The 21,358-nt window shown below is 40.4% G+C and overlaps 1 protein-coding gene across 3 annotated transcripts in view; it reads right to left on the bottom strand.

The window, feature by feature from the left end:
• Positions 1-21,358, bottom strand: part of EPS8 (epidermal growth factor receptor pathway substrate 8) — a 127,448-nt gene that overhangs the window by 94,136 nt on the left and 11,954 nt on the right. For all 3 annotated transcript variants that reach the window (XM_010404177.4, XM_039571682.1, XM_039571683.1), the window contains exon 2: positions 300-439. The gene's annotated coding sequence lies outside the window, so the exon portion shown is untranslated. The remainder of the gene's footprint in view (positions 1-299; positions 440-21,358) is intronic.

Below are 21,358 nucleotides of genomic sequence, written 5' to 3'. Positions count from 1 at the left end.
ATCATCTAGTATAACACACAAATGCTACAGATTTGAAGTTTGGCCTCACCAGGACGTTACTCATTCAGTGGAGAGCAAGGGGAAAATAATCCATAAACATACAAACAAATAGTAAGGATTTCCTAAGATTAGCGGGTAACCTCGATCACTCTTATTTTCTCTAAGCCCATCAGTCACCCTCTGGGAAAAACAAGCATGGCAGGCCAGTCTGTGCATGCAGAAACTTAGAGTTTGCAACAGATGCCAGTTGTTAAAGAGACAGAGAGGAAAGAGAGAAGCTGTGCTTATGCTCAACTCACCAGTGATCACTTGTGCAAATGCCACGTGCCTGGGCTTAAAACTTCAGCTTGGGTAGATGCTGTTCCTGCCACTGCTTAATTCAGCTGGCTGGCATCTCTCCAGAGGTGCTCAGAAGGCAGCTGCCCAACAGGACAAATCACTGAAAACCAGAAAAGAAATAGGTTCAGCTTTGCAATTCCACTGCACATTATGCAATGAATTCAACTTGCTAATTCCCAACTTCTTAAAATATGATTTCCCTCAGTGCATGACTGGGAGAAATACAGTTCTGGTTAGAGTTCATCCACTACTGTCAGCGTGAATTTCCTAAATACCAGTAATACCAAAAAGAATTCCTATGTACAGCTAACAGGACTCACGGTCAGGAAAACTGGAGAGCCGCCACCACCCTAAAACCCTTCAAATTTTGTCACCCCTCAATTTTGAATCTGACATTCAAGAGTTAGTCCTTTTCTATTTCATTTCTTTATTCATATCCGAGACATTATTCTTACTTAGCTGTAATACAAGTCACTTCCAGCTTCACAGCTGCACTATTCCAGGTACTGAGCAGTGTGGACACAATATTGCTGCTAGCAAGAATTTCTCTTGCTTCTTTCTAAGCCCGTGGGATACTTTCCTCTCTCACGAAGAGATTAGCAGAAGTTCTGTAAACTATGAACACCTGCAACCTTGCAGAGCTTTGTTTATAGTACAGTAGAAAAATATTTTGATAATGGATGTTTTAGGATTTTAGCCAATCACCCCAAGGGGTGGCTGATCCTTTGACCAATTAGACTATGAAGAAAATAGTCTATAAAAGAGTTTGTAAAATAATTAAATAAATCAATCTTGCTGCACAATTCCTGCCTGCTGGATCTTCTCTCCTCCCTATGGCTGCAGGATACAGTAATAGAGCAGTTCTTCAAATTCTAGCAAACCTGACCAATTTACAGTGGAATTTTCTTATGAGTTACCCTCTTTAGGCCTTCATTTTGACATTATCCCAATTCTGTGACTTCTGTGAGAGGTTCCATTTCCTCTCCCTTACAGGGCCAGCCCCCCAAGTGATGTTTTCCACTTTATCCACTAAATCCAATTAAAAATAATTTAGAAGTACAGATCAATTTGATATAGCAACAGAACTAGAAAGAAGCAGTAACAAGTCAACTCAGTAACAGCACAAGTGACAGTAGGTCAATTCAGCCAATCTGAATTGATCCTGTAGTTCAACATTAATATAGAAAGGAAATAGTATACTGAGCTAGTTTTTGTACTAAGCCTTATCAAGCTGCTGACTAGTATGACCAGATTCTAGTGGTGGTTTATCTATTAATCACCTAATTCTGTCAAAAATGTAACATTTTAATATCTGAAGGGGAGATAGACAATTAATGGTTTTTTCTGACCAGGAAACCCTCACAGAAGAAAGGACAACACACGGGCACAACACTTTAGGGCAGGTTGCCATTCATGAGCCTCAGCCTTGCCCAGCTCAGTGACCTTGGGTAAGACTCTCTACCCTTCCATGCCCATTTCATTCCCTTCAAAACAAGGATGAAGTTCAAGAAAGATAAGGAGCTACTGGAGAGGGTCCAGCAGAGGGACATAAAGATGATGAGGGGTCTGGAGTGTCTCTCTCAAGAGGAGACTCGGGGAGCTGGGCCTGGTTAGTCCAGGGAAGATAAGACTGAGGGGGGATCTCATTAATGCATATAAATATCTCAAAGTGGTGCCAAGAGGATGGTGCCAGGCTCTTTTCAGCGGTGCCCAGTGACAGGACAAGGAGCAGTGGCCATAAACTAAAAGACAGAAGTTCCACCTTAGCATAAGGAAGAACTTCTTTACACCGAGGGTGGCAGAGCACTGGAACAGCTGCCCAGGGAGGTTGTGGACATACAACCCAACTGTTCTTGTGTAACCCGCTCTAGGTGACCCTGCCTTATGTGTGATTCGGTAAGAAAGGGGAAAAAAAAGGACAGGCTACTCCTCTTTTCTTTTCCAGTAGTAACTTAGGATCTCAGTAGCTTCTTACACAGAAATTAGTTCTTCTCACCATAATGGAAGACTAAAGAATTCTGCTAAGAAAACGAAGTAGCAAACACTTAGCATACTCATTGTTTCCAAGCTCCTTATCTCTGAAACTTGTTACAGGTTTTGGGATTCTCATCTGAAAGCCAGTGTAAAACAGAAAAGGACAAAACAGATTTCACTGGTGAGTTTCTGAGCTCCTCCTTGCTAATGTGATTGCTCTGTTTGCTGCCCTGGACATGAACACAGTTAATGAATAATGACGGTGCAAACAAAAAATCAGACAATGATGGGAGGGGGAGGGAAGGGTGAAATGATTGTGTGGGAGGCTTGGATTGGATTCGGCAACAATTAGAAAAATTGATGCCCTTTTAAATATAGGAAAAGGCTTTTCTGGTAAGATAAGATGGACATGACATTTAAATCCAAGAGTAAAGTATTTTGAATGTATGGAATTAGAAAGTTCAAAAGGTTGGGGTTCTTCATTGTGTTTTCCTTTTATGTTAAAAAACGTAGCTCTCAAAACTTACATCCAAATGTGTGTGTAAACCTTCAGCTCCCTTCAAAGCTGTTACAGGACAGATTTGTTTTGTTTTTCTCACTCTCTGGAAGTATTACTTACTACATGTAGCACTGCCTCCTACAAGGTACAAGACATCTTTGATTTCCCTCCTAGTAAGAGCCCAAGACAGTAGAAGTTACAGTCACTTGAACAATCAGTCCAATAACCTACTAACATCACTTAAGATCTTCCCCTAACTGGTTCCACCGAGTATATTATCAAAAGAGGGCACCAGAGATTGCTCCCTGTTTGATTAAGGTTGCACAGTGCACATTTCCTTCTCTGCTGTTATTTACAATTCCGGCAGTTCCTGACAGATTTTCACATGTGAGAAATGCCTGCTACAAGCACATGAAATGCATTATTCCAGTACTCCTTTTGTAGCACAGAGTAGCTTAATAACGTCCTTTAAAAACTTAAAAGGGAGAAGGACATTCCTCTACAAGACTCACACACAATTCCTCAATTACAAAATAAATAAAAACCTCTTGCAGTTTTACTCTGTGCCTCTACAGCTCTTTTTCCTTAACATCATATTTACATGATCATTCCTACAATGAGATACAGCCACTTCTTAATAAGTGCTATTTCATAATCCACATTTACTCCCCTAAAATTGCTAATCACCTTTTCTGTTATTCAGTACCTTTCATCAGCAGACCTCAAATAGTGTTTAGAAGATTTAATTGTGTTGAACTACCAACTACCACTGCAGATGTGACTTACAAAGTGAAAGCACAATTATACAAGGCAGGATTTATCCAGGAAATATGGACTGTGATAGTTATTCTTGCAAAATAACAGAGAGATAATTTAAAGTAAGGTATCTACAAAGAATAGTGTCTGTGCCAAGAGACTGTTTGTATTGGTTTTGCAAAGAGCGGACAAAATGTTCTTTTCCAAAGAACCACAAAACAAACTTCCTGAACCAATGTGAGTTTTCTTTTCGCTTGCATTTAATCCAAGTAAATGTGGCCCAGCCAAACTTACTTAATAAGAAGGGAAAAAAAGAATCAATTAATTTGGCACAACCTTGCCTTGAAAAAGTACAGTCACACGCTTCAAAGTGAGTGGAAGTGGTCACCTGAACAGATCTAGAAACACTGCTACTATGTGAAATTGGTAATAATAGTAGGGAAGGGGCTTTTGGACTATTTTTTTAAACCATTTTTTCCACAGCATTATAAGCAGCTTTAATTAACTTTCTTCCTTTTTGTTTTTTTCTGGTTTTAATGCTAGCCTCTTGATGCACACCAGCAAGGTTTGAGGATGTGGAGAAAAGAGAGGCAGTGTGTGGAGATGGTAACGCAGCACACAGGGAAAAGAACTTGAAATTATCACACACCAGTCTATTTAACCTAATATTTTGTTCCTAAATCAGTCATTTATGTAATCAAAAAAAAAAAAAACCAGAAACAACTAAAGATATCCAAAACCCACAAAAAACCCCCTCCAAGTTCTGCTCAGCTTTTACCTCCTTTGGCCTTTCAGGAGCTGATGGGTAAGTCCACAGGGAAAAGCCTCTTTGCAAGGCAAAGATAAAAGCATTACTGGTAAAGTCAAGAGAGACAACATATCCTTTAGTGTGATGCATTTGTAATCCCTGTTTTAGAAGTAGTGATGAATTTAAAATTGAAAGACATAATACACATCCTCCACCCTACAGGGAGATACTGAGACCCCCAAAAAGCGCATCCGTGTCTAACTCTGCAGCAGGTCCATTTACACACACATTTGTGAAAGTTTCTTGGCTAACAAAAATGCTCATTTCACAAGATACACAACGCAAGACTGCTTCCAGCATCTCTACAAGTACAGTTATTCCCTGCACCACGCACGGACAGATTTGTCACGTTTGCCACACAAATGCCCATCTCTTCTCTCTCATGGGCTAAGGTGCGGCATCATTTCATCAGAATGCCAGAAGGAAAGGAAGCCTCCACACAACTCATGTACAAGTAGGACACTTAAAAGATTATATTCAACAATATAATTTCAAATTCTGCATGGTAATTCCACTATAGTTATCCTAAAGAGATGAATAAAATACCACCCAAGAGTGGGATGGATATAAAGAGAGACAGAAATCTGATGGGAGGACAATAGAACTGCAAAATGAGTTTCACCTTACACTGATGCAAAGTTTTGAAAATCCAATTTGATGTCTAAAAGTTTTCCATCTTCATTCCCACAGGAGTTCAAAATTCCTGTAGATATTTATTATTATTATTATTATTGCCACCTTTTGAGTGTTTATACTTTCCTTGATTCTGTACATCAATGCCAGACTTGGTTTATTACAGCCAGATACCAGATTTCAGTGCCTATTGTCACAAGCTGTTTCCTTGTTTACTTCTGCATCTTTTCCAGCTTCAGCTTCTTACAGGGTAGACAGTGAAACCTGCTTTTACTTTTAGATTCCTCCTGCCACAATGTTTGGTTTTCAAACTCTGCAAGGATCAGGTTTAATAAATTGAAAATCAATCAGTACTATTTTTATTTTGAAATCAGAGAGAAACTATATTAGTCTCAGGTGTTGTAAAAGTTCCTTTCATATATTCAGCTTGGATCCACTTCTGAACCTGAGTGCATTAAAGTTACACTGTCAAATATACTCATATGTAAACCCTTATTCTACCTGCCAGAGGCATATCTTGGTAGAATTCCTACAGTTGTTATTTTTTCAACTGAAGCAAAGAGAGATTATTAATAAAAAAAAGAAAAAACCAAAAAAACTCCAGAGGTTAAGTTCTGCTTTCCTGAAGTCAACACACAGTTGGTCTTGCATTTCAACAGACCTGGGATTCCTTGCTAGTGCTATGAAAGACTAATCTGTCTCTTTAGATACTTGCATGGGGTAAGCAAACAAAACTGAGAACAGGGTATTATTTAGGAAGATTAGATTATTGTCTTCAAATACCACTACAGACTCTGAAAGGATGAGCATAGAGAGCATTGCAATGGGGAACAGACACGGGGTGTTCCTGGCTCCAGATTAAATTCACCACCCACTCCCACAACGGGACATTGCAAGATTGGGAGGGCTCTTAAAAACGACATCAACTCCCAGACCTTTGACAAGGACTGATGGAGCTTAAAAGACATGTGGGAAACATCACATGTGGTTACAGAAAAAGCAGTAAGAAAAGTAATTTGGGGTTTGGAAAGGAGCAGGAGAGTGCAAGAAGGGGTTGGTTTCTTACTAGTCACTCCGGAAGGTGAGCAGAAATGCTCAGCCTTTGATTCTCAGGCTTAGCACTTTTGATGGGACTTGAAGAACATTCTAAACACCAATTTCCAGATACTGCCTTGTGGCAAAAACACCCATCATATCCCTGCTCACCCTTTGGATTCCCTCTGCACCACTCAAAGACACTGCTTTTATTTCAGGGGCTTTTTCCATCCTACCACTGGCTTAGAAGGGGAGGTTGTTTGCCACAGGTGCTCAGAGCTGTAGAAAATAAGCTGTGAAAACTTACTGTAATAGGTCTTCTAGTTGACCTTTTTTGTTCAATTTGCCTGTTCAGCAAAGGGGAAAAAAAACCAAAAAAACCACATGAGATTCCACAGAAACAGGGAAACAGAGAACACGGACTAGTGTAAAACAACATCCACTCTTTGCATATCTCAGCACTAGAGATTACAAAAATGTCCACTGCGCTCAGTAGCAAAGTAACTTAATTTCCCAGCTGCCTGCTATCAAGCCCTTCCTTTGCTGGCCCTCTTGTAAAATGAGAGCTGAAATAATCCAGGCAACTCTCCTGCTGTAGCCTGAAAAGTCAGGCTCTCTTACTTTTTCAGAAAGGCAAAGCACACTATTAAAAATGCCCAGTATTCACGTGAAAATTTAACAAATAAAGAAGCTAGTTTAAAAAAATTGCAAATTTTGCCTTGTGTAAATTTATAATAGCTCATTAGTTGTGTGAGACTTCTAAAGATGTGGAAGAAGGAAGTCAGAAAACAGGGATCTCTTTAAAAAGAAGGATGGGGGAGCAGCACGAAGGAACAGCCAGTAACTCCAGAGTTAAAACTCAGGGCCAAAAGGAGAATGACAGAACATTTGGTTCAGGCTGGTATAAATTTAATACTGTGCACTTATTAGCACACAGATTAGGAACCTGGCCCTCCCTAACACTGGAAAACTCTATCATCAGGAAGATCCTGAATCTTTTCTGTCTATTAAGGAAAGCACGAACTGAAGCAGCCCTTTGAAATCACTTCCTCAAAGGAAAGCACAGGGGTTTTCACATCAATACACCTACAGACGTCCACCACATTACGGCCACTGTGGTCATAAAAGTTATTTTAAGCATGGCCTGTAGTAATAAATTAGTTTTAGTGCCAATAATTTTCTCTTTGTAGCTGGGGAGCAGGAGGAGTTTCCCCATCATGATGTAATCAGAAGTTACTTTGAAGCTGTATCGAAACTTGGATTTATTAAATTTTTATCCCAAGAGGAGACAGAGCACACCATAGACACGGCCTCTGAAACACCTAAAACTTGTATCAGTCTCTTAATTTTTTTCCCCATACTCATTCACATCAAATCCCACTGTTTATAGCCAATTATAAAACCAGACAGTCTTCAGCAGTACATGCTGTGCTTTCCCTGGGAATCACAAAAGAGCCACAGTATCGAGACATCTGGATGCCAGAATCTTCAGTCCATCTCCCCATCTTCTCAAATGTCATTTCTTACCTATGCCTTTACACTTATCCCCAGTTAGAATCACTGACTAGCTCATCTAGACCCCTGGCATCAGAGCACTGCACTGTTGGTGATGTTTTCCAGTCTCTTCTGGTATCGCCCATCAAGGTCAGAAACCTTCTGCTCTAATTCAAAGCAACCTGTTACACAGTTCAGAAACTCTGACCTTTTTTCTTCTACTCCATCATTGGTACTGACCACAGTCCTGGGACCTCTCATTATTGACCTCTACTTCATGAATTAATGGTTTATGATAACACAATGAAGCACAATAAAAGCCAAGTTAAATCTACCTAAAAAAAAAAAATCATTGCAACTAGGAAAAGCAAGGTTGGTAATAGGCTTTATTAGTTAGTAGTGCATGTATGGAAAAAAGGAAAAAAAAAAAAAAAGACAGCAAACATGTTTTCAGGCCAACTATCAGGTCTAACAAAAAAATTGACATGTTACTTTGAAAAGAAGAATCAAGCACCTAATAGCCTGCCTAGTCTGCAGCAAGGACAAGGCGGCAGCTTCCTCAGGGCCACTCTGTTCCTTCAAAAGAATCTGCAACACTCCCAACAGAGTATAACTACTAATTCCTATTTAAATATACAAACAAACAAGAAAACAACCAAAACAACCTCCCCCCACGAAAACCAGATTCAAACAATAAAACACATTTTTATAATACTGGTCACTACCACCTTACTACCACTTTTAATGTGATTTATTCCCATTGCATCCATGCACATCACCATGGGCAATCCAGTCTGGAGCAGTACTCTGGCCAGGACAGAGCTCAGGACAATCTGAAAGGCAAGGATTTCTGGAGGCCTTGGCCTAGATATTCTCCTCAGATCCTACACGAAAATAACAAAACAGGACAGTTCCTTTGCTGTAGGGCAAGGTCCCTCCCTCAGTTTCCTGTAGGTGGTAAAAGGTGCCAATGATGGCCAAGTACTCATCAGGAGCCCTACAAAGGTCAACTAGAAAATAATACTCCTTTAATCAATTTCTACCCAGCTACTCCCAAGCCTGAGCTAGGAATCAACTTTCTAAAAGGTTCCACTTCTTTAAAAAACCCAGAAGAACAACAGAAACCACCACTTACATCTATAAAGGTCTTCTAGCTAATGTTTCTTTTATTGAAGTCTATTAAAAAGTAATGCTTTCAGTAATGCCTCGCAGTAATGCCCTTCTGAAGGTTAAGGGTGTACAAAAAGGAAATCCTCATGCTTAAATACCTTCCAACTTTGCTGATTATCTCTCTTCCTCTGTTTTATAATTTTGGAGCAAGGGTGTTCGCCCTTGATCTGATCCCAGATTCTCTTTGACTTCCTTGTATCATCTCATCTGTGCTTTTGACTTACTAATAAGGAGCTGATTCTGCAACATGGCACATGTAAGTACAGAAGTTAATTAATATTCATTGTAGGCCAAGAGCAGGATTTACACCACAAACAAAAGAGCCTAATCCTGGGCTAACAAATCATACAGAAGAACAAACACTAAACACTCAACCTCCCTGCAAACTGGAAAAAAACCCAAAAAAACCCAAAAAACCCCCCCACCATGGTTACATGGATACTTTTCCTTGGCTCTGTATTAACCAGTCTCCATATCTCTCGTGTTTCCACACTATTTTTGCCTGGCAAAAATGATCAAACCAGAGTAACTTAAATCAATATTGTTAGACAGCAAAGTGAGAACATTAAAAATTTTCATGACCAAAAGGGACTTTCGTGCATCCCATCCAGAGGAAAAAAAAAAAAAGTAAAAGCCTTTAAGTTTCCCAAGAATGCCTTAAATTTTGTCTTGCTACTAGCAACAAAACGTTTCAATTGTGTTTGGTTTTGTTCACTGCACAGAGTCATTACCAATGCTGAACACACTCAAAATCCCTCTGAACAAACAATTCCTATCCCAATGTTTCATCATTTTAATCACACCACCAGAATTTTTCTGGGAAAAATAAATAAAATCAGAAATCTGCTCCAACCATTTAAAACAACATTCATTATGTTGTTATTTTATGCATTCAAAGCTACTTTCAGGCTTGCAATTGTGGCCATAAAATACCAATTCATGGTGATGAATGAAAAGATAAAACCTCAAATTGGTAAACAAATACAAGAAAAATGTGAATAAAACACTGATCATTGTAGGCTGAAAGAGGCTATTCCACATCTTTGCATGGGGGAATAAACCTGGGGCCAAATCACAAAACTTAAGATGTGAGGCTATGGAAAACCAAAACACATCTTACACACCAGGCTTAGGGGAAAAAATGGAGAAAGCTCTTGCTGTGTTCAAAGCAGGTTTAATGCAAACCCATGAAGCTCTTAAAAACACTTCTCCTTTCTTCTCTTCCTCACCATCTCTCTCCTTTCACAGAGCAGAAATCTGGCATTATCCCCCACAGAGTAAGACAATTCTGCAGCCTCAGGATCCTGCAGAGGACAACAAATGTATCCTAAACTGAAGCTGCCTGTTTGGCAGGAAGGAAACCAAATTTTTCTGCTACTGGAAACTAGAACACAGCTCAGCTGAAGTGGGTGAAGCTGTGACCAAGCCAGCAGGTGCCCAGTCTTAAGCTCTCACTAAACACACAGACTTGTGAACACACAATGTCCATGCATGTTATGATTTTAGCTAAAAGCTTTAACATTTGTATCACTGCAATTTATTTGACAATCTATTAAACCACAGCATAAGAAACTGGGGACAACCTTTGTAAGCCTTTTGAAGAAAGCAACAGTTAGCAGCCTAACTGGAAGTTGACCTTTTCCAACTGTTTGCGGGAGATGTGATGAGGTGAGAAACTCTAGAAGTGCCTCCAGTCTGCCAGGTAACCCACTGCATTATTTACATTGCCCAAGCAGTGTCATTTGTCTTGAACTTCAAAGCAATTTGTGCACCCTTATTAGAGTTGAATAATAAATCCACAGTTTCCCCTCTGTTTGCTTGGATGAAATAAAGACTGCTAAAAAAAAGGAAGGATGTACACGGCATAGGAAAAAGAAGAGAGAGAAAACTTTTGATGCATCAAAATCACACTCCAGAGGAAATATTTTCACTTCCCAGGAAGCTCAAAACACTGCTGTCAGTGTCCTGCCATGCCAAAAACACCCCCAAACATTAACCAGCTATTTCAGGTTGCCCACCTAGGACACAAACTTACAAAATATATCAATTATGTCAGTGGATTACACCAAGCACATCCTGTGCAAAGCTTCCTGCAAGCTTCTAGGAATTGTCTCAAAACAAGGTGGATGAAAAAACGGACCAAAGGAAGTAGTAAATGACAGCTCTTTACAAGAACGTTTCTAGAAGACCAAAGCTAATACTGTCTTTCACAGCCCTAAAACACTGAAAACTAATATAAAGCAAAAACCCCCAAAATATGCTGGTGATGTCTATTTGCACAAAAATTTTCTTATGAGATAAGAAGAGATAAAGAAGAACATTAAATACACTCTTCAGAGTAAGAAACGGAGAGATGTTTTGTTGCTTTACAAGACGTTAATATTAGCCTGATGAAGACAAGAGTTTAAAAAACCCCCTTCTGTTGGATTTAAATCAAAAGAAAAAATTTTCCTCAGAAACAAGAAATAGACCTCAAGATGCAAAACTGGCATCTGTTTTATTAAAATGCAGACCATCCTCAGGAGATTAAGTAATTCTGCATGGTCTCACACATCTAAGGATTCCTAGAGCAGGATTTGAATGGAAGATTTAAGTCAACTCGAGAACACAAATGTAAGTGGCTTCCATCTTCATCACTTTTAGCTTTTTCTCTTTTGAGTATATGGAAACATCCACTATAGAAATTTTGTTTCTAGTACTAACATTACTATTAGAGTTGCAAATTTCATCAAAATAATTTACAGGCTTAGCATGACAGGATGGGCTTTATCAAAAGAGCTTTCAAGCTATTGGTCTGAAAAACAATCTTCCCATGAAGACAAAAGCACAGCAGTCACCATATTACTGAAGGTCTAACTCCAGCCTAAAAATGAGTAAGTTAAAATGTACTTAGAGAAATCTAAATTTAAAATGTATTTACATTTTAACCAGAAAAAGTAACAGTCTGCTTGTCTAATGACCCTTTCAAGCTTTAAACTCCACAATATTATCTTTTTCTTTTTTTTCCCCCCTGCTATCACAGGCTTAAATTTAATTAAGATTAATTTGATTTACTGATCCTTTAGGAATTGGACAAACATAATTAATACATTAGGCTGAAAATTCAAACTTTTATTAATGGGCTCAGGCAACTCCACAGGGACCCTCAAGTCTTTCAAAAAGTTAATCCTCATGTAAGTGTTGTGGCTTCAAACACTGGGCTTTTCAGTGAGAACATGCAAAACTCTCGCCCCACCCAAAGGAAAACAAAGATATGGTAATTCTCACAAAGAATTAACAGAATAATAGCTGGACATATAGTGAAAAGGTTCTTTGTCTTGAATGGCATAAATGCATCTCCCTGCATAAGAGATGACTGTGTTAACTGGAGCACTGCTTATTCTGTTACACTAAATATTGCCTCAGGACCTCAACGAACCATGACACGGCAAGGCTACGTGCCAATTTATGAGGTTACTTCAGAAGAATGACACTCAGGCCAGCATCTCGAAGCTCTAAATCTTTCCTCGTAGGAAACTAATGTAGATGCAGGATGACTTCGAGTACAGCAGCAGAACCAAGGTAAAGCATTCAGTTTGTGCTTGTCACCTTCTGCTCCAGGCTAAGGCAGCCCCTCCCTGAGAGAGGACACGTCCCACCTACAATGCAAAAACTTGTCTGTAGTAGCTGTAAGTTTTATCATCTACAGCATCCATAAATTAAGACAGTAAAAATTTTGCTTAGTAGTGATGCCGGGCCAGTGGCTTCACAAGATCCCCCTGATACACCCTTGTGAAAGTAGGGAGATTAACACACTCCCTAGCCTCTAGAACAAACAACATTGCAACAAATTCCCTCGGGAAAATCAGGCAGGAAGATGCTGTATTTATAAAAAGGGGAGTTAAAGTCACTTGGCTCCTTTTTTTTTAACCACTCATTATTTATACTGATACTGGCAATCATGGGATGGCTGCAGAAGGGACCAAGAAGGAAAGTTGTCATCACAGTGCTGTCAACATGAAACTGGGAATTTAAATACCACCTCCTGCAGTGAGTTGCAATCCGTGGCAAAGCTTTGTCCCCAGAATGCTACAGATTTTCATGAAACTGCCAGAAATGAAGACTGCATACAGTGGGCAAAATCAAACACAGTGAGCACAGATGGATTGGAAATAGAAATATCTATTACCAACTGCAAAAATGCTGCAGTCACAGGAAAATGAGAACATTATGTTTAACGTTCCTGAGAGAAGTAAAAATGTTTTGCATACAAGGCTTCCTCGGAGACATAACAATTCACAGAATTAAAAACATGACATATTTTTCAGCCTAATTCTTTTCTAGATACTTGAAGTGCAGTTTTGTTTGCACTGCAACCACTCAGTGCTGATACAACAAAGAGCCTGTCAGTCCTGTAAATCATACCTTGAAGTTCCAGTGAGACATGATTATGTGTTTTTCAGGTTACATGTGCACTCTTCTTGACAATATGAAAGCTGGAAGTCCTCTAGCCCGGCAAGAAAATAATTATTTCCCCATATATCAATGCTTAGACAGTTCCTAAAACCCTAACTTCAGCTTGGCATATTGGTTTTTTTTTCGGAAATCTGCAAATCCTTTGTGATTTGACAGCTTCCAGTACTATTTTCACAGTGAATTTCCTTGCAAAACCAGTGCTGAAAATTACATTCCTCTGTCACAACCTAAAGGAGAACTTTTTGCCCCAGCTGAGCACTTCCCAGGGCAAGCACTGGGACACAGCAGCAGACACAGGAGCGCTCTGGTCAGCTTGTGCCCAACAAGAAAGAAAAGATTGATATTAAAGTGCCTGTACTTGTTCTTTTTCCTCTTGGAAAGCTGCTACAAGCCCCACATTTCACTGCATTATGTTCCAGCTTAAACAAAACAGCAGGACAAGGAGGGAGTTTGGGCAAATGTTTCCCACTGGATTTGCACGAGGGAAGGCAAATATCTGTGGCCCTTCACAGTTATCCTCAGCCGGTGTCCTGGGGGTATAAACTATACCTGTTCTACCAAACTGCATGGTTATTTGCATTCCAGTCAGGACTGAGATGCAAAGCATCAACAACAGATTTCTAATTATAATTACGTAAAATACCACCCCGCTCCCAAGTATCAAACATCACAAAAGAGAAGAAAGAAAGAACTGTGGTTGTGCACAATAGCTCTCTCCTCCACCTCCAGGAAAGGCAGAAAGTTGACTACAAGCTTTGTTTTTTTAAATACTTTACACTTGCCTCCTCTCCAGGGAGATTTACAGAAGAAAAAATTACCTACGCTTGCAAGCTGGTAACAGAGCTGGTCTGCAAAAATGTCTCAGCATAAAGGCTCAGGTCACCACCCTAAATTTCTTTGTATCTCTCGCCTTCAGCAAGTTCAACTTGTTTACCAAAACTGGCTCAAAGAACCCCCACCAAGCCCACAACAACAACAACAACAAAAAGTAACCCCCAAAATCTATAGAGGAATATTCTCCAAGGGCAAAGAAGAATTGGCAGGATTAGTTGAGAACTAGATTCTCCCCTGTGCTTCTTGGGGAGGGAGGGTGGAGGGTAAGGGGGAAGAATCCCCACCTCACAATATCCTGGCAAATGGAAGATATGGAGTTTTCTACCTCCTGAATCAGGAAATATGGCCTTTTACTCATCAAAAAGTCAAGGAAACCACGAGCAGGCCCCAAAGAAAGATCCACCTGGTCTTTATTTTTTACCCCAAAGGCGCCAGAGCCATCACTCAATGCCACAAACCAACTGATGATGAGAAGTAGGCAATAGGAAGCCAATGGCTGGAACTGAATAAATAGCAAAAAAAATTTACCAAAAAGCCTACAAAAGTTGAATGCAGCAAGCTAGAAGGATTTGGCCATGGTGAGAAAGACCCTTTGAAGATTTTTTGGCAGTCAGTCCAGGCACATCTCAACCACACACGCACATGAAGTACACCAACAACGGGGGTTGCCATCCCCCCCAGCCCCTCTCCAGAATGTGAGCCCTGCTGCTGTCTACAAACAGCTCACAGATGGTGTTAAAGCCCTCAGCCAGACTGAAAAGAAACTCAAACATAATTCAAACCAGCTGCAGGCTCAGGGAGGCACTCGATGTGCTCTGCTCCATTGAGCACTTGGGGGCACCAACAGGGTTGGCTCACTGTCCTGCCACGGAATGAGTGGTAAAAACATCACCCGAAATAAGAGAGAATCTCTTACACAGAAGGAGGAAGAGAGGAGCCATCACATTCCTGCATGCAGGAGATGATGGCTTCTTAAGAAATCTCTTTGGATTAGAGTTTGGCAAAACAAAAAAGCATAAAAATCAAAGAGGAGGGTATTATTCTCACTATATAATGTAAAAATATTTACACAATGGTTCCTTACACTTCATCCCCACAAAGATTTTCTGCTTTCCTTTAAGTCCATATGCAGCCCCTTCTACCCCTGTCATGTTCTTAGGAAGGAGGCAATCAAAAAAGGAGATGTTTGAACTGCCCTGGACAAGGCCCAGCCTGCAGAGCACCATCTCTGAAGGTGAGCTCTTACCTGTGGTGCTTCAGAAGGAAACAATGCCCAGCAGGGCACAGGATGCCAGCTGCTTTATGGGCAAGAGAAAGTGATTTCCAGGAGCCCAAACCCAGCAGTGCAGAGAGCACCAGCACCTGCAGTGACACAGCTGGGTGTCCACATGTCATGCTCACCTCCTGAAGTGTCCACAGCCTTCCCACAGCCAGGGCGGTGATGCCATGAAGATTTTCTGCCTTTTCTTTTATACCCCTATTATACCTTTTTACAACTTCTGTATTCTCAGTGCTTTTTGCCTACATTCTTGGACTTGTTTGTCAAGCTCAGAAACAAAACATTTTAGAAGCTTCGTAGCTAGGGATCAGTGTGCCCCAGAGCCCAAGGTCCTCTCCAGAACACATTCTGTAAACCAAGATAGAACCATCCAGGGGAAGGCTCCTTGGGGAGGGGGGCTCACTTGAGCCTCTCATTGGGGAATCTTTGATAGATCTGCTAATTAGTAACTCCTATAATGCTGTACCAGATCTTTTGGGGTGGGCATTGTGGTGTGCATGGAGGTGCATTCCACCTGGCCGTGTGCACCTAAGGATCCTTAAAATAAATACCAAGGTAAAATCCCTTTTCCCCTTCTAACCGTGTTTGACGCTGGATTTTAAGACCAGGAAAAGGCATCAATGGAGACCAACAGCTTGGACCAGGCCCTCCATCAGTGACCATCAGCACATGAGAACCTCTGGAGCAGCATCTTCTTATGCTCACTCAACACAGAAGGAAATCACAGACAGGCTACAGCAAAGGGAGGCAGAGACAAAAGGAGGGATTCCTTTTCCTCAGTACACCAGAGACGATGTTTTAATGGAGTTCACAGACCCAACACATTTGCAGAGAACTACTAGGAAGTTAAATGAAGTGTGCACACCTAACTCAAGTCCCCAGTGGGATGTACAGTTACCATAGCAACTTTCAAGGTCCAGGACAAACCAGATTTCTGATGCTCCACACCACAACAACTGTGGGAACAACATGGACGAAGAGAACTATTGATACACTGCTATTTTAAGTACCTGAAAAAAACCCCAAAAAACTAAGTAAAAATATTTCACTTAGGATCACAAACCCAATATTTTTTTCTAGGAGGTCAAGAGAAAACCTTGTACACAACAGACATTCAGAAGCAAGAACACAATGAGATGTGAAGGAAAAAAAAGTCGTCATGGAGAACAAGCCCCCATGAGCTTAAAACTGGACGTTCAGCACACCTCCATTATGTGAAAGCACATCCTTCAGAAATGTTATTTAGCATGAGAGTTGTAAAACTGTAATGCCTAGTGCAGTACCTCAAAAGCTGATCGGATAAGAGCCTTCTTTGAAATTGGGTCATTAGTTCATACAGGAAATGTGACTTTACTTGGAAGAGATCCTTCACTCACTAATTAGCATTAGTACTGTAGTAAGAGAACATTTCAGTTTTAGTCTGAGCCAGTCTCACCACTGTGCTATAGAAATCAGTTTTGTTAATTGAAGCAGCATTCTCTTGCACAAACACTAAGCTGCAGCCTAATTGCTACAAGGGGAATGGCTTTCCTTTATAAGCATTTCTGCAAATGTCCAACTTCGTTATTTATACCTTTTCTTTTAGAAATTTCTCATACTTTTATTCAGCTGGTTCCTCGTTTCCATTTATTCAATGTTCAAACCTGATGTGACGAGTTTCTATTAATTATTCAGAAGCATCCTCATTTTACTGATGGATGAACTTGGATACTATTTCTTTAAATATGATTGCAGTACTGAAGTGTAACACCAGCAAAAAAGCTGGCAAAATCTGCCTTCCTTTGGGATAAATGGAAAAAATTATGTCTTGTTACCGTCACAGAAAACTGATGTTCCTGTAAATTATGAATCATTGAATATTTTGTTGTGCTTTTAATTTTTTTTTTTTCAAGGAATCGTAATGGCACTTTTTTCTTCAGGAAGTTTAAGGGTTGCAAAACTTCCTTTTCCTTGCACTATCATTATTTGTCAAGGAAAAGCCTCCAAGCTGTTGCATGGGAGGTTGAGAGAACTGTAAGCTTGCTTTAAAAAGGCTGGTCTTTAGGCAGAGAGCAACAAGTCTTAGTTTGTTTCAGAGAAATAAATGGGTTATTCAGAGGCAGCATTGAAGTCACAAATCCATTTGTAAAATCTGGTCTGTCCTAACCATTCCCATCACCTTGAAAGTCACCTTTGCACTCTCTATTGGGTTCAGACTGGTGAATTTCTGCTGCAAACTGAACTCTATTAAAGAAAAAAGAAAAAAGCTTAATTGAGATTAATTCATAACTAGGCTGTTTCAATTCTATTTATGAGTTTCAGGGTGTATCAATTTCAGTGCTCTATAGTTCTCTACAGGTTGCAGAAATGTTAACCTGTGACACAACTATGTGACAGATCAGAATCAAGACACATCTACAACTTGCTGAGAGAAGGGGAGAGCTTAAAAAAAAAAAAAATTGAAAATCACCCTTTGTCAGGTCAGTTTTACAGGTTCTGAAATGCCAGTTGTACATTTTAGCACACCACTGGTCTCAAATGGTGAAGGCACTGTCAATCAAAGACTCCCATCACAAGCAAGCTCTGGGCTTGTGTTGAGGCATGGAAGGGGGAGAAGAAGTAGGGGAAGATAATCTCTGCACTGGGAATACACTCAGATATAATGAAGTGGAAAAACAATGAAGAAATTACAACATACAGGATCACCCACTACAGCCTTGTAAAACAAGCAACATCAGTGCTGTGTTGAGGGCCAGTTACAGCTTGGGGCACCCAGGGACTCAGTTTGTCTTTCTGCTCTTTTGGCCCTTTCAGATGAGAAAAGTGACAATGTGTCAGCAGTGCTCACGTGTCCTGAAGGCTTCAGGTCCTTTAAAGATAGATGGAGGGTCACAGCCTTCATTCCCCAGGTCTGTATTTTTAAGAATCATTTTGCATACCTTCGGTGTACGTGTGGACTCTCAAGAGCCATTGCAGAAGCTTGGCTTTGAGGCAAGCTTTGCAACTGCTCTCTTAAAAGTCTTAATTTCTCAAGAGCTCATTCCCCCTCCCCAAAAGGGGGATTCCCAACTTTGGTTCTTCTTGAGAGAAAAATTTAGCGTCTTCTGCAGGATAATCTTCAGCTAAAGCATCGGATCCTCCCATTAAACTTTGATCTTAAAGCGCGCTATTTTCCTGAATCACCAAAAAATGCCACAACCTGCTTGTAGCAATCTGTAGGCAAAGCTCCCAAAGTCTCTTTGAGCTGCAAGGCAGCTCTCACCCCTCGCTGTCCAAGCTCTCCTCACTACAGTCACCTCCTCCTTTCCCCATGGGAACAACATTTAAATTCGAATGCTGGTGCCTCATGTTTCATCCCCGGCAGATGAACCAGCATATCCATTTCCAGCACTAATAAGTTTAAATGAGTAGTGACAGTTTCCAGTCATGCAGAAACATAGGCAGACTCAGATGTCATTCTCAAAATGGTAACTGATTTGAGAGGGAGCATCGCAGTCAAATTGCCAGAATAGACCTCTGCTTTTAAATGACTCATTAAAATCCAGGGCAAATCAAAGGTCCTGATAGCACAAGGATTATTAGAAATAAAAGCAACCCACCATATTTAATGTGTTAGTCAAGATGTTAGAGTCCTCAAGAAGATAAAGCAATTTTTGTTTCAAATGAAAGTACTTATCTTTGTGAGAAAAGACAACTTATTATTAATTCAAGACAAACTCACAGTACTGGAGGTGAGCCAGTTTATTGTTTTCACAAGACTTAGCAGACTAAACCGAGATAAAAGAAGAATCCCAGGGCTTTGCAAAAGAGGGATAAAAGTTACAAGCTCTGATTTCCTAAGTGGCAGCACTGATATTCCCCACTCCAGACCTCTGTTTGGTACCACTGTCTTAGGCTCACCAGGTATCATCACCGGGGATTGAATTATCAGGGGTTGTTGGGGTAGTAGTTTTGGCTTTTGCTGTGTAGTAGCTGGCAGTGAGGTCTGCAGCCAGCACAAAAGATCTGGAGACTGTAAAAATATATGGAAACAAACCCTCCATCCATGCAGTGGATGCTACGAAAAACACAGAGGTCACCAGGAAGAAAATTAGAGATGTTAATTAAATTTCCCATTAAGCTGTTAGCCTTTGCTGGGGTAAGTCTAGCTGAAGAACTGAGTGCAAACAAACTGAAGAGCCTCATGGCTGGACACCCTGGAAGCTGTCCTCTCGATCTGAAACTTCGATCCTGAAGTTTTTAGTAGAGATGAAGTGAGCCTCCACATCCCCATTCTGCTCATTTCCCAGTCTGCAGCTCCCACTTCTTCATCTCCACTTCATTTAGCACTGCTAACACATCCACCTCTACAATGCCAGTACTCAGTTGTATGACAGCTCCTTCGACAGCCTTGCAAGTGACAGGAAATTGGGACAGACTTCAGTAGAGAGGAGCTCAGACAAGTTTACAGTAAGCTTGCTTAGCTTTGTTTGAGGCAATACCGAGTAGTAAAATTGAGGATGAGCTGTCAAATTTAATTAATTAGAAATCCCAAACAGCCAACTTTGCACACAAGAGATCTCAGCTTTATGTAAGATGAACAGCCCCAAAAGAAAGGTGTAAGTCCCCAGGTTTACTTCACTGGGGTGCAGGAAGCATCCAAAAGATCAAAAGACGCTATCCATCATTAATCTGAATTTCCACCTGTCATCTGAAACCCACGGCTGAACAGAATAAAATCAGAATCAGCCCAGATCAAACAGGACTTCCTGTCTCTCTTCACTGTACAGTCCAAAGACAGTAGCATTTTGAGATTTCTTTGTAGTGCTACCCCAGTGACATACCAATGAGATAATGTAATTCCTGAGGACTGCAGAAGAACATTAAGGAACATAAAGAGAGACAAAAGAGACCATTAAGTTGGTTTAGATCCTCTCTCTCTCCTTTTCTTAAAAAAGTCCTCTCATCTCAGATAAACAGAGGATTTTTCTTGGTTTATTTGCTTTTATGTCTGGAGTTAGGCATTGCCCAGCAGAGTTTTCATGAAAACATAATGCTTGTTTAAAATAGTACATACTTCAAACAAAAGATGTGTCTCACAGCAAGATGAGGACAGAAAAAAAATAACAAGCATGGTGACAAATTCTTTTAAATTGTTTCCAAATGATCTAAGTTCCTATTAAGACAACAAGAACACAAATTATCTTGAGGTTTGCTTTTTTTTTTCTTGTCGTGGGTTGTTGTTTTTTTAATTTGAGATTTTTGAGCCTCAACCTCAAAATCATTGAAGTTAGACAGGCAGACAGACAATTTGTTCTATTAATATCAGTGGAACAAACAAGTACACAGAGATCAAGGTTCTGATGCTGTAGAAACCCTCTCACCCACCGCTGAACAACTCATGAACATCACTACCAATCTTTATCCCTGGACTGAAAAATACCTTCAAAGTCATAAAGGTAAGTTTTAGGCAATTATTGGTTAGTCTTCCTGCTTTTTTCTTTCTGTCAGAGCAACAACTCAGTGCATTTCTAGGAGCTCTAGGGGGAATGTGCGTCCAGAGTGGAGAGTGCACACTTGGATCAGAATACTGATCACATATGGTTTCTAATCAGTGAGTGCAGTATCACCATCCCAATGCCCACTAAAAAAAAAAAAAATTCTGTACAGCAAAAATGACCCCACGCTCCAGATATGCATCATTTTTAAGGTCAATTGCTCCCTGAAGGCACATGTCTATTACAGGGTAAGAACACAGGAATAACTGGAAGTCTCTGTTACACACTGCCCCAGAACATTTCCTCATTACTGGAAGCAAGAGTCCCACGCAGCGAGAGCATAAAGAACAAGGCCATCTGTAAAATTACCACGTATTTTTCTTTACAACCTAAAGAAGTCACTGCACTAAAGCCCTGTGAGGAAGGTTTTAAGACCAAGGAGGACTTGGGCTGCTTGTGACACATTCCCACAGAAATCCAATTTTTGGAGTCAATTTACTAAATTGCCTGAAGTGACATCTGTAAATCTCGTTTGATAGAAGCCATGAGCAAGACATGACAATACTGAAAAAAACATTATTGCTGGCATTACTGGAAATGCCAGCACAGCATACATCTGGACATCC

Source organism: Corvus cornix, chromosome 1A, assembly GCF_000738735.6.
Source record: "Corvus cornix cornix isolate S_Up_H32 chromosome 1A, ASM73873v5, whole genome shotgun sequence".
Taxonomy (NCBI): domain Eukaryota; kingdom Metazoa; phylum Chordata; class Aves; order Passeriformes; family Corvidae; genus Corvus; species Corvus cornix.
This window is presented reverse-complemented; position numbering and strand designations above follow the sequence as displayed.